This window comes from Arachis ipaensis, chromosome B7 (genome assembly GCF_059453495.1).
Source record: "Arachis ipaensis isolate K30076 ecotype BB chromosome B7, ASM5945349v1, whole genome shotgun sequence".
In the NCBI taxonomy this organism is placed as follows: Eukaryota; Viridiplantae; Streptophyta; class Magnoliopsida; order Fabales; family Fabaceae; genus Arachis; species Arachis ipaensis.
Genome location: NC_142442.1, coordinates 125,572,516 through 125,586,092, shown reverse-complemented (window position 1 = coordinate 125,586,092; position 13,577 = coordinate 125,572,516). Strand labels below are relative to the sequence as shown.

The window sequence follows — 13,577 nt, the reverse complement described above, 5'->3', positions numbered from 1 at the left end:
AAATATAATTATTTTTAAATCAAAGTATGTAAGCATAAACCACATTGAAATAAATTTAATTTTAATCAAAATTTACAAAAAACTAAACTAAACACACAACAAATTATTTGTGTTTAATATACATAGCAGGGTAAAATGAAACATGAGATGACTTCGAATAGAAAATTAGTAAAATATAATAGATACATGTCAATAAAAAGTGACACGTACAGTAATTTTGTACAATTTAAGAGAGTGATCACTTATTTGTTATAAAAAGTTAATAAATAAATAATAACTAATTTTAAAGTAATGTAAATAATGATCGTTTAAATATTGATATTTGAGTGTAAAATATTTGTTAGCAATAAAGTAGACACCAAGTAATGAAAATCATAGATTTTATCTAAATTTGTTTATCAATTAGATTAGTTATAGTTAAATATAAGGTATGTTGAAATCTAAACGGAATTAATTATATGTTATGGGATAATTTATTTAACAATTTTAAATATAATTTAATTAGTTACTTTTGTTTTCTATTTTTTTATTTTTATACATTCTACAGAATTATTTGCTATCGATTGTTTGTAACAACTTCTCTTATTCTTGAGATTTCGATTGACTATAAATGAAGTGAGTTGAACAATTTGCTTTTTTTTTAGAAAAATAATAATTTTGAAAAATTTACATGTTTCTAATAAATTATTTGACGTTTGAAATAAAAAAAAATTGAATATATAGATAAATTTTTCTCTATTGTTCACCAATTTTAGTTATATAGTTATATCCTAATAAAAATTAAATCAATTTTATTATGTCAGCCGGTATGAAGAAGTTTGTAGAAAAATAGGTTCAATAATTATGTTCTAAGGATCAAATAAGTTATTTAAATAAGTATATTAAACAGTATTAGTTATTTCAGTTCTACATATACAGTGAATAATCAAAAGTTACAAAATAATCTAAAAAAATTAAGTTCATTAATACATTAAATAATCATGGATTTTAAATATTTGCTTGGTTAAGAATATATTTTCTATTACAATGCACCATGCACCGAGTATAATAAATATGTTATTTATTTTTCTATATAATATTGTGTTTTCAGCTTCCTACATTAAAATTATGTAAAAAATATATACTATAATATATATTTTAATTATTTTTGTATATATTTTGTTTTTAGAGTATTTCTTATAAAAAGTAGTTTAACCATATTTTGTCAAGCTGGCCTTAGGTTATTGTTTGTTAGTCGAATTTAGTAAATTTTCATATTGACTTTTTAATATCTCGAAACCATCACATAAACTGTCGTGTGTAATTAAATTGTTACTACAATTTTGTATTTGTTGGAATATTATAATTGTGTTGATTTTACACGCTTGATTCAACTAATAAGTATCACTAATGAATATATCAGAATTAACCACTTTTTTAGGTAAAGGTGCTACCCTTTATATCTTTCCATTTAATATAATTGGTGTTCAATGAGAATTCTTTGGTACTTACCTAACTAATACAATCACATCGATCACTAAACATGCAGACAATAGTAATGATGACTTTTTTTGTTTAGGAGATAAGGAAAAGATCTTTACTTCCTGTTTCATACATGTTACTTTTTTTTTTCCTTTGACATGACAAAGAAAAACGTAATCTTTTAATTATTAATGTATGACAATATTCAGCTTAATACAATAATTTATTAAGTATTCTGAATCTAAATTTCTTTAGATATGTTAGAACTTGGGTATTTCAAAATTTGCTTTATTCTTTGTGACATCTGAAAGAAATTGGATTCTAATATTTAAATTTAGTAACACATAAACTTTGGAATTTTTTTAGTTGAGGATTTGTTCCACAAACTGAGAATCTTTGTTAATTTTACTAATATCTTTTTTAATTCTTTTTGGTAATATTGGATCCTTGTAACATTGGATCTAAAATTTACCCAAAAAATTCTAATTTGCTATGAATAATTTACTATAAAATTCTATTATGATTTTGATGAAATAAATTTATTGAAAATTTTTTACATATACCTAAAATATCACTGTTACAGTAATTTTAATCATTATTTTTAATTAATAAATATTATGTATATTTTTTATACGTAACATCAGTGATAAAAATTATTAGAATAGCAATGTTTCAAGTATTTCAATTACATTTTTTAATTCTCTCAAGCTTATAAAGTTGAGGTGAAACTGTTTTTCATTCCCAGTGCAACTCATGTGTTTCAAACTCTGTATAAATAAAGAATGTTACAAATTTTCCTTCATTCATGGAACACAAGTATAATATGTATTTGGTAGTTTCCAACGAAGTCGTAGCATTGCTGCAAGTATGATGTTTATGCCAATGTGAAAAAATTTAAACAATTTTTCTTTTAAGTAAATCTCAAATCAACTAATCAAATGGAAAGCTTAATTAGTTGACAACTATTGGATATAGTTTACTAATTTTTTAGTATTATACCGTAATATTTTTGCTACTCCTATAAAAAAGTTAACGTTTTTTTTATAAGGAACATACTCTCGTTCCACCATTTTCAGATAACTTAGTTCAGAAAATAGAGTTATCGTTATCATCTAGTTGCTAGATGCATGTTGGATATGATTCATTGTTTTGAGTATTTGCAACAAGATAAAGATGAACATCCTGGACCAACAGCTAATGGCAATGTCCCAAAGCTTCAAAAATGATAAATATTTGGTGAAAAGTAAGGCTTAGTATAGAGAATGATACGATGTATGGGTGTTCTTCATAACGATTATGTTGATAACTTGTTTGGTACACAATACCATCCACTGAAACATAACTTAAATCCAAGTTACGTACATAGTTAGGGCATGTAATCCTGATATCCCAATTTCTTCTAAAACTGGTGTAGATAGTTAAAGTGTACGAAGGACTTTCGAGTTCTTGATTAAGAACATTTAAGATGGCATAATGAAAGCTGTTAGGATAGTAAATAAATACGTAAAGAGAAGTAGGAACACCATCGTTGTTGTTCGAAGGATCCGCTATTATTCGTGAAATTCAACTAGCATGATTCTAGGTTAGTAAGTAACTTGCACCCCCCATAGAACAATATCGGATACAAAAAATTCCATTAGCCAAATCAACAATTTAAAACCAACCATCAAAAGATAAGAAAAAAGGAAGTGTGAAAGGCGTGGCCTCACCTGTAGAAGCATTCATTTTCATGACTCAATCTATGGAATCGCTCCATGCAACTGAATGACCAAAATGAGCATGGAGATTGCAACCGTGGCAAAGTCACCTCTTGGTTAGCTCTATAAAGAACTTGTAAGATGCCAATTTCTGCCTCCAATAGCAGTATATGGACCGCAAATTTGAAATGGTAGGACCATCACAATGGAAAGTAATTTCATACATAACCTCGTCAGGAACTTGTGGAATAAAATTGATATTTGGTGGCATGTCACTCATGGTGTTGAATAAATGAGAACGACTAATACGAAGAAGGCACAAAGTGACTCACTGATATAGATTAAAGAAGGATTAAGTAAGGTTGGGTAGATAGATGTTCAACTATGTGTCTATTTATGGAGCTAGTTTTCATTAATGATGAATTCAAAACCATTTTTTTAGGTTCAGATTTGGTAACTTGTAATGAATAGGATATTTTCATATTTATTTAAAACCTACATATTTGTTTTTCTAAGAATTCGAAGATTGCTTTTACTGGTGCCATAAATATTGCAAAATTATACACCAGCTTTGTCAGTTTATTTGTCTTAATTTTTGGAAAAAGCAATCTAATTCAGAAATATCAATTTCGCATATGGAAAATATTAATAAAAGTAATCTAAAATGATACCATTAATGTAATTTTTGTACTCGCCATGGATGAAAAAATTCTACTTCTCCACTTCAAATAAGTGATCTTTTGTGACTGATTTATTTAGTTGGATAAGCATTAGCAAGCCAAAAAATATGGATCACGATTGCAAAAGTAGTATTATGGAGGATATAGAAAATCACATTAAAAAATATTTTTTGCATGCAATGACTTTACAGTTAATATTGTTAGTCATTAATAGCATTTAGTGACTTTTCTACATGCAATCTCTTATTGAAATGTACAATGACCGTTTTATTTTATTCATTGTATATAATAATACTAAACATTCAAGTAAAGAGAATGTCAAGGTAATTGACCATCAGAAGCAAATTAGAATATTAAATTTAATATAATTAATGATGGGAAAGAAAATGCAGCAGGCCAAATGTTATGTTCTTATCTGTGCTTATTAATTGTTGAACGGATAAGTTAGATTTGACAAATACTTTCTGGAAAAAGATTTGCAAAGTTAATTAATGCATTAGGCTTTGAAAACCACATTTTTAACTTTTCACAACTGAACAGAAAGACTAAAGTAACCAAAATATAAAAAGTTTAGTTTAATTTAATTGTAAGTAAAGGACAAATATGATCAGACAACAAAATATATGAACTTGGTATTCATTTACTATTATTTCTTATATAATACACATATATATAGTCCTAGAATATAAAAAAAAATAGTAATACCTATTTATCTAATATGAACAGTTAACTCTTGATTAAAAAAATTGATTAAAAGATTAAAATTTTGTATTTACATTTAAGCCAATCAGATTTTACTTTTTAAAAAACAGAACGTTTTACTGACAAATTATTCACTGTTATAACATAAAATATCTTGGATGTTTCATTAATTTTATTTTATCGATTCAGTTTGATTACTAACAGATAGTGTACAACACAATAAACTAATTTAACATACCAATTTAGCTCAAAACACATGTAAAAAAAAACATGTATTTCATTAAAACATGAGAAATTGAAAGAAACTTTTACATTTCACCTTATTCTACTTATCAGAAAAATATATCCATTCACCTGAATACAATATGTTAATGTCATAATTTTTAAAATTATCTTATTTAACCTATAAAAAAGAAAGTAAACAATGTATATGTTGAACAACGCGAACAACAGTTTAAAAAATGAAGCTTAAATTAGTTATTAAAATCAGATTCTCAATTTATTAGAATAATTAATTTTTAAATTTAAATTATTAGGATTAGACAACGTAACCTCCTTCGTTACATCATGTTCTCATTCCATCTCAACCCTCATCCCCCTTCTCCAACTCACGTTTTTTCCTTCCACCACACTATGACGGAAACGGCGCCGTAGCTTCAACCACCGCAAGGTGCAGCACCACCGAACGTCGTCCACCATCTAGGCTTCCTCCTTGTGCGCCGCAGCCCTATACCACTTCGTGCCCGACACTCCTCCACCTCCCCAGTCAGTCAGACGTGCCTCCCCCTCTGACGCTCAGCCCAAGGCGCCTCCCATCCACCGCCCATCCACTACTGCTGCTATTTTCGCGCCACTCTTCACTTTTCTCCTACGAGATTAGAAAATATTGTACAGTTTTACTCTCTTAATAATTTCTTCTTCGTCCAATCCTTCTTCCTCGGTTGAAGGAGCAACAGCAGTATTGGCCATTGCGTGGTTTTCTACATCAATGGCCAGTTGAGTTAGTGATTGCATGGTTTTCACTTGAGTTACTGGAGAAGAACCTTCATCCTCACCGGTGGCCCCCGCCGGTAGTTGTCGAACCGTTGAAGGAGCAGCATCAATGTTAGTCGTTGTGTCATTTTCACCATGGCCTTTCAGTGAAGCTACTTCAATGGCCAATTCAGGATGGTCATTTTAGTCGTTATTTTAATTCTTATATGGATGGTTATTGGATTAGATTCGGTTTAGTTATATACAATTAAAATATGCTGGATGTTCCATTCACTAGGTATGCAAATGATTATTTTTATCCTTAAGTGGATGGTTATTTTCACTAGGGATGAGAGACACTGTTCGTTTCTGGTCTGGAGGAGAGCGACGCCGATGAAGGTCCTTGTTGACGAACCAGCAACGGTGAGAAGGATCCCGACAACAACGATTGGGGCTGGTTGGTGACCAAGAGACTGCGGCGACGGCAGAGGGTTTAGGGGAGAAGCTGGTGCTTTAGTAATTTAGGGTATAATGGATGGTTAAATTTTTTGAATTACTGAATAGGGTTTTTTGGTAGGGTAATTGGGGTGGAGTTTTTTTTTTTAACTTCATTGGGCCAAATTTCCAGCCTGTTGTTCACATTGTTCAGATTCTCCGTTGTCTACCTAGCAGAGCCAACAACAACAACAACAACAACAACAACAACAACAACAACAACAACAACAACAACAAAGCCTTGTCTCACTAAGTGGGGCGGCTACATGAATCAAACGACGCTTTTGAGCTCTATCATGTATTATGTCTACAGAGAGACCGTTTACATGTAGATCTCATTTGACCACCTCGTAGATGGTCTTCCTAGGTCTTTATCTGCTTTTCACTCCTTGTCCATCTTCCATCTCATCCACTCTCCTGACTAGGTGATCTTTCAGTCTTCTTCTCACATGTCCAAACCACCTGAGATGCAATTCTACCATCTTTTTCACAATAGGTGCTACTTAATTCTCTCTCTTATATCTTCGTTCCTTATTCTATCCAATCGCGTATGACCACTCATCCATCTCAGCATCTTCATCTCTACCACACTTAACTTATGTTCGTGCTCCCCGTTGGTGGCCCAACACTTTGTACCATAAAGCATAGCTGGTCTGATAGCAATGCGATAGAATTTACCTTTAAGTTTTAAAGGCACTTTTTTGTCACATATAAAATCAGACGCACTTTGCCATTTTGACCAACCTGCTTGAATCCTATGATTTACATCCTGTTCAATCTCTACATTATCCTGTATGATACACCCAAAATACTTAAAACTTTTAACTTTTCGTAGGATGTTTTCTCCAATCTTCACCTCTGTATTGGAGTTTTTCCTTCGGCAGCCGAACTTACATTCCATATATTTCATCTTGCTACAGCTTATGCACAAACCATACACTTCTAGAGCTTCTCTGCATAAATCCAACTTCTTATTTAGGTCTTCCCTTGACTCTCCCATAAGGACGATATTATCGGCAAAAAGCGTGCACCAGCAGGCTCTTGGATATGCTCTGTAAATACTTCCAAGACTAATATGAAAAGGTATGGACTTAAGAATGATCCCTGGTGTAATCCTATACCAATAGGAAATTCCTCTATCACACCACCTTGAGTCTTCACACTAGTTGTAGCCTCATCATATATGTCTTTAATTGTACGAATATATGTTATCCGTACTCTCTTTCTTTCCAAAACCTTCCATAATACCTCCCTTGGCACCCTATCGTACGCTTTTTCCAAATCAATAAACACCATATGTAGATCCCTTTTATTACTACGATACCTCTCTATCATCCTTCTTAACAGGTATATAGCTTCAGTGGTGGGTCTTCCTAGCATAAAAATAAATTGGTTTTTAGTTACTTGTGTCTCTTGTCTTAGCCTCCGTTCTATCACCCTTTCCCAAAACTTCATAGTATGGCTCATGAGTTTGATCCCTCTATTTCTACAACTTTGTATATCCCCTTATTCTTGTAGATAGGTACCAAGGTACTCTTTCTCCACTCATCTAGCTACTTCTTTGACCTTAAAATCTCATTAAAAAGCTTGGTTAAATAACTGATGCCTTTCTCTCAAAGGCCCTTCCAAACTTCAATCGAAATATTATCAGGTCCTACTGCCCTGCCATTTTTCATCTGCTTTAGAGCCTCTTTTACCTCGAAGTCTCAAATCTTTCGATAGTAGTCGAAGTTTTGATCCTCTTCCCTCGTGCATAACCGACCAAGGCTCGGAAGAGTCTTTTGTCCTTCATTAAATAACTCGTAGAAGTAACTCTTCCACTTTTCATTGATCTTCTCCTCTTGAGCCAAAACCTCTCCGTCTTTATCCTTTATGCACTTAACCTGATCCAAGTCTCTCGTTCTTCTTTCACGGCTCTTTGCGATTCTATATATATCTTTTTCTCTTTCTTTTGTACCTAAAGACTGGTAGAGACCTTCATATGCTCTTGCTCTTACTTTACTTACAGCCACTTTTGTCTCTTTCTTTGCCGCCTTATATTTTTTCTAATTATCTGCATTGTGGCACAAAGACCATTCCTTAAAGCACTCCCTTTTTGCCTTTATCTTTTCTTGTACATTCGCATTCCACCACCATGACTCCTTACCTCTTGGTCATATCCTTCTAGATTCACTAAAAATTTCTTTTGTTGTTCTTTTAATAACTTCTGCCATCTCCCTCCACATGTCCTCCACGCTTCCATCCGCATCCCACTTTGCCTCTTCTCCTACCCGTCTTAGGAAGCTTCTTTGTTCCTCACCTTTCACCTCGTCCATGCATTCTTCATATGATGTCTTTTTCTCAACTTTTGCTCAACACGAAAATTCATGACAAGCATCCTATGTTGTGTTATTAAACTCTCTCCTAGAATAATTTTACATTTAATGCAAAATTTCTGGTCGACTCTCCTCAACAAGAAGAAGTCGATTTGAGAGCTTGTCATACCACTCCTGTAAGTTATAAGATGTTTGTCTCTGTTTTTAAAATTTGTATTTGCGATGAGAAGGTCAAAGGTTAAGAAAAGTCCAAAATAATTTTACCCTCGGTATTGACTACCCCAAAACCATGGCCTCCGTGAATACTTCCATACCTAGTCACCTCTCTTCCAACATGGCCATTTAAATCTCTTCCTAAGAAAATCCTATCTCCCGATGGTATGTCTTGGACGAAATTCTCTAGATTCTCCCAAAACCTTATCTTGTATTGCTCGTCCAAAGCCACTTGCGATACATAGGCAATAATCACATGAAAAGTACCTCCTTCCACCACAATTTTGATAGAGATGATCTGATCTTCCACCCTCTTAACATCCACTATGTTCTTCTTCCACTGCTTATCCACGACAATACCTAGCCCATTCCTATTCTTCACCTTTTTTGTATACCAAAGTTTGAACCCGAAAGTATCCAACTCCCTAACCTTTCGCACTGACCCATTTTGTTTCTTGTAGGTACATGATGTTAATCTTCCTCCTTGTCATGGTATTTACCACCTCTATGAATTTTTCTGTTAGAGTGTCTATGTTCCATGTCCCAAATCTCAACCTTTTATTGCTCTGACCTTTACCTTTACCTTTTTCTTTATGAACTAGCTTATTTACCCTCGTCCGTTCATGAAAACGTGGAAACCCTTGCTCCTTTTAACACTACACCCGGGCACCGATGCATTGGCTCTTGCTTATTTGACACTGTACGCGAGCCATACAGCGTGTTGCTTCCAGGTAACGACCTAGCTTTAGCGCAATAACGTCTTTAATCCATGTCATGAATATTCAACTAAGTTTTTATGTTAGCTGTTGAAGGCCTAATACGACCCTCTTCCTTTATCCGGGCTTAGGACTGTCTATGTACCGCAGATATAGCATAGGCAGAGTTGTCTACCAAGCGAAGCCAATTATAAAAAATGTTAATAATGGCATTACAATTACTATGAACTATATTTTTTACGAATTCTAAATTCATTAAAATAGTGATTGTGTGAGTGTATTTTCTTTTTTTTTTTTATAAAAGTGAGTTAAAGTGTAGTGGAGAGTGTTATGTATTTTATTAGTGTTGAGTTTGAAGGTTTATGTTCTATGATGTATCTTATTTTTTGATTGAATTTTTGGTACTCATTGTTCATATAAATTTTTTAATATTTTTTATTGATATATATTTTTTATAATTTTTCTTTTTTTATTTGACTTTGTATAATTTTTACTGTATATGAATTAGTATGTACTTTGTTTACTATGGTTATTTTTTTATAATATAAATTATGTATTCTATTAGAAAGATCAAATTAACTAAAAAAAAAGTACTAAAATTCTTTAAGGCAAAAGAACTTAAATTTATGAGTTAGAATTTAGTATTCTTTTGATTAAGTACTCTTTTTTCAATACTCTTTTTTTAGAACACAGGAACACCAACTATTTCACCCAAATTATAAAATCAAGTTACTTGAAAAAGATGACTTTATTACCTAAGAGAAGGATTGAACTCGCCCTTCCTACAATGTTCACACCAATACCTATCCTTATTAATTTGAATTTTCCTGGGACAGGATTCACACGAAGCATAACACCAATCTCAAACACTATGCTCAATAGAAACTATAGTGCCAACCACCCAACATGTAGATTCCTAAAATTACAAAAACTTATCACTACATAACATATCGGTGTAAATATAACTTAAATAAGCTACACATAAACCATCTTTAAATTGCCAACACACCTCCCTCATGTTCAAAATTTCCTCAACTTAGAGTCTCAGTTGATTTCATCGGACACAGAAAGCGGTGGCCGACTTTGAATGTGAGTGATCCCTTGTGAGCATAGATCTCCTTCCTTCATCGGGCTGACTCATGCCAAATATTCCATGAAACAACATCGCAGTCACGTTACATTTAAACATACATCAAATAAGTAAATAACGTTTCCAGTTCATGACATGAATGTATTGCGTACCTATCTCTAAATATAACAACATCGAAGAAGTTAGGATTAATATAAATCCGAGACACATGAAAACTATTTTGAATATTAATTTCATTCAAATACAAATGAGGCTTGAACAACTGAGTCACCATCACCAAGGGCTGACCATAAGCTTTATCTAGCAGTTTTTTAACTTTGTCAACCAAGTTACCAAACAGGATACACTTCAACCGATTCTTCCTAAACACAACAGATAGCAACATAAAAGTGATTAAAAGGAAGTCAACAAAAATTCCATGTCACATATATTACATACAATATGAAAATAGTTTTATATAAGAAGTTGGAAATTATAATTTAGGTAGCAAACGTACTGCAGATCCTTCAAATAGACCGCCAGAAGTTTATACCCCCTTTCTGATTTTGTCACCATATTTATTACATCCTCTTTACCTACAACATGTCCAATACAGTCTGCACAACATTAAAAACATCTCATTCATAAGAAATGATAAAAAAACTAATTTTCTTACCCAGAATAAGTTGAAACCATAAAAAATAACTATTTAATATCTTTCAAAATACCTATGAGATGATTTTCATTTCTAGCAGGCATGGCCTGAACCTTTTCATAAGATACAAAACAAAAGGGAATAAAGGGAAACATCCCACTTGTTAGTAGTAACACTGACATCTTAATATAAAAGTTTAACTTGTACTTGTGACCACAAGTCATAACCCCTTTCCTCCAACCTACCACAATGAAATTCTTCATAGAATAAATCCTATGTTCCCGAATAAGAGTCTTGCGTACAGCGATATTTTGTTTTGGTATGCTACAATGAATTCGATCACCATTGCATAGCAACAAAAGAAAATAAAATGTAAATATATAGAGTTAATGCCGCATATATCTAATGACCCAATCCAGAAAATTTAGAATAATGACATCAGTAACATACCCGTTCATCTTGCAACACCATTTTCACACTGTAAACCTCAGCAAGGTTCTACTGGTTTTGCATCTCATACAGCCCCACAACTCCAACCGCCAGAGATTAAGACAACTTTATCGGATTCACTTCCGCAACTGCATCAACCCCATTATCTCGCATATTAGATGGAACTGGTTCAGCCATGACCATACAGGATGTATCAAAAAGACCAACTCTCTAACTGATTGTAGTGATCATGGACAAACAATAACCATCAATGTTGAAGAACTAATACCAACTTAATAATTTCCTTGATAGGTATTTATAGTAGCTGTTAGCAACACTATTAATTATTCAAATTACACATCCGTATCCATCAAATCAACCAAGATCGCGAAATATAAATTAAAATAATCTCACTTAACAAATTCGAGAGTTACTCGGGAATCTAAGCATTTGGTTCCTCAACGAAAGGTGATCCCTTGATGATGTTATCAGCCAATCAAATGCTACGACTGCTCATTCTGTGTTCCAAAATTAGGATTTCGGGATTAGGGATATATTGAGCTTGAATTACCAGAAGAAACTTTGTGAAAAACAATGCGACATCCTTCTTTTGGTGATAGCAAGATCCTTTGGCAATACCATCTCCGTTGTCCTGTCACAGCACGTAGAATACACCCGGGATTTGAACATCGTAACACGAAGAGGAAAGAAAGAAAAAGTTTGTGAGACACCTGTCACTCTCTCAGAAACCATCTAACAATGCTAAATAGTGTGTGATTTTACTATTTAGCTAGTTAACCATTATATATTTATGATAGACCGTAGCTAGGCCTAGCGCTACTGCTTCTAAACCTACTAAACTAGCATAAAAGGAACAAACAAACCTGTTTCTATCATTATTCCCCCTTGGACAACCACCTTGGCTTCAAGGTAGATCTCCAGAAAAGAGCTCCAATTGCTCCATTGCTTCTAGGATGGCTTCGTGCTCCAACTAATCCTCCTCCTTAGCCTCAGGTTCCATAACCAGTAATTTGAATTCTTTGTTCTTGCACACATGCTCTGCTGAGTATAGTTTATCGTAGAAAAGCATTCGCCTCGTGCCCATTTAGCTTTGTACTTCTCATTTCTAACATGCCCTTACTCACACTACACCCAAGAGCAATCCGTAGTACCATGTTATGATTCTCCACCTTTTGCGTCAACTCTATCAACTCATCCATGGTCTAGAACGAGAACAACCTACGTTCCTCACTCACTTCCAACTTCAATCCATTTAAGAACACTTCAATCAATAATTCTTGAGCTAAACCTCGCAGTGGGTGTGCGTGCAACACAAACTAGTCAATGTAGTCCCTCACGGTGCTGGTTTATCGCAGCTTCAGCAGCGATTGATAGGGACTCTACAACCTCTCAGGCTGGAAGTGACATAGTAACACCACGCGAAGGGATTGCCATTGCAGCCTCGGTGCACATGCTTTCCACCATCGAAACCACATGAACGCGCAGTCTTCTATAGCAAACGTTGCCACCACGAGCCATTCTTCTTCCACACCGTTTTGAGAAGGAAGAATTGCTCCATATGTTTGATCCAAGTCATTGCATCCTCACCACGAAAAATTGGGAGTTCCAGTTTTCTCAACTGCTTCAGTGTGGTTCTGTTTCCTTGCGAGCTGCCGATGGCCTCGTGCGATGCCGGAAAACTCCGGTCATGGCAGATCGAAGCGCTCTACTCCATAGAATCTATTCGCACATCGATCCTCTACAATATCTCCTGCAACACATGACACAGTTCTTCAAATCGGTCAAAATGCGATTCTACCGCATCCAATCCCCCTTCCATTTTGCACGATCGTGGTTGCACCATTCACCACAAGTACCAGGATTCGTGGGCTTCTGATACCATTTGATAGGATCTAGTAGAATTAGAAAATTTTATTGATGAACAATCCCTTGTTGTAATACATTGTTGGATCTAACCAACTCTAAAGAGAATTTTCTTATTCTGAACTAACAAACTGAACATAATTTTCTAACTGACTAAAAATTAATTAACCCCTAGTATTTATGGGCAGCAGTTAGGCTTAGTACTACTGCTCAACAAATAAACTTGTTTCCAACAATATACCACTTGAATAATTTAATATATGCAAATGGAGTGATAATCAAAGAGGGT

At 33.7% G+C, this 13,577-nt stretch overlaps 1 pseudogene; it reads right to left on the bottom strand.

Moving 5' to 3' along the window:
- Positions 1–5,416: 5,416 nt before the first annotated feature.
- On the bottom strand, positions 5,417–11,602 carry LOC110265123 (uncharacterized; annotated as a pseudogene).
- Positions 11,603–13,577: the final 1,975 nt, after the last annotated feature.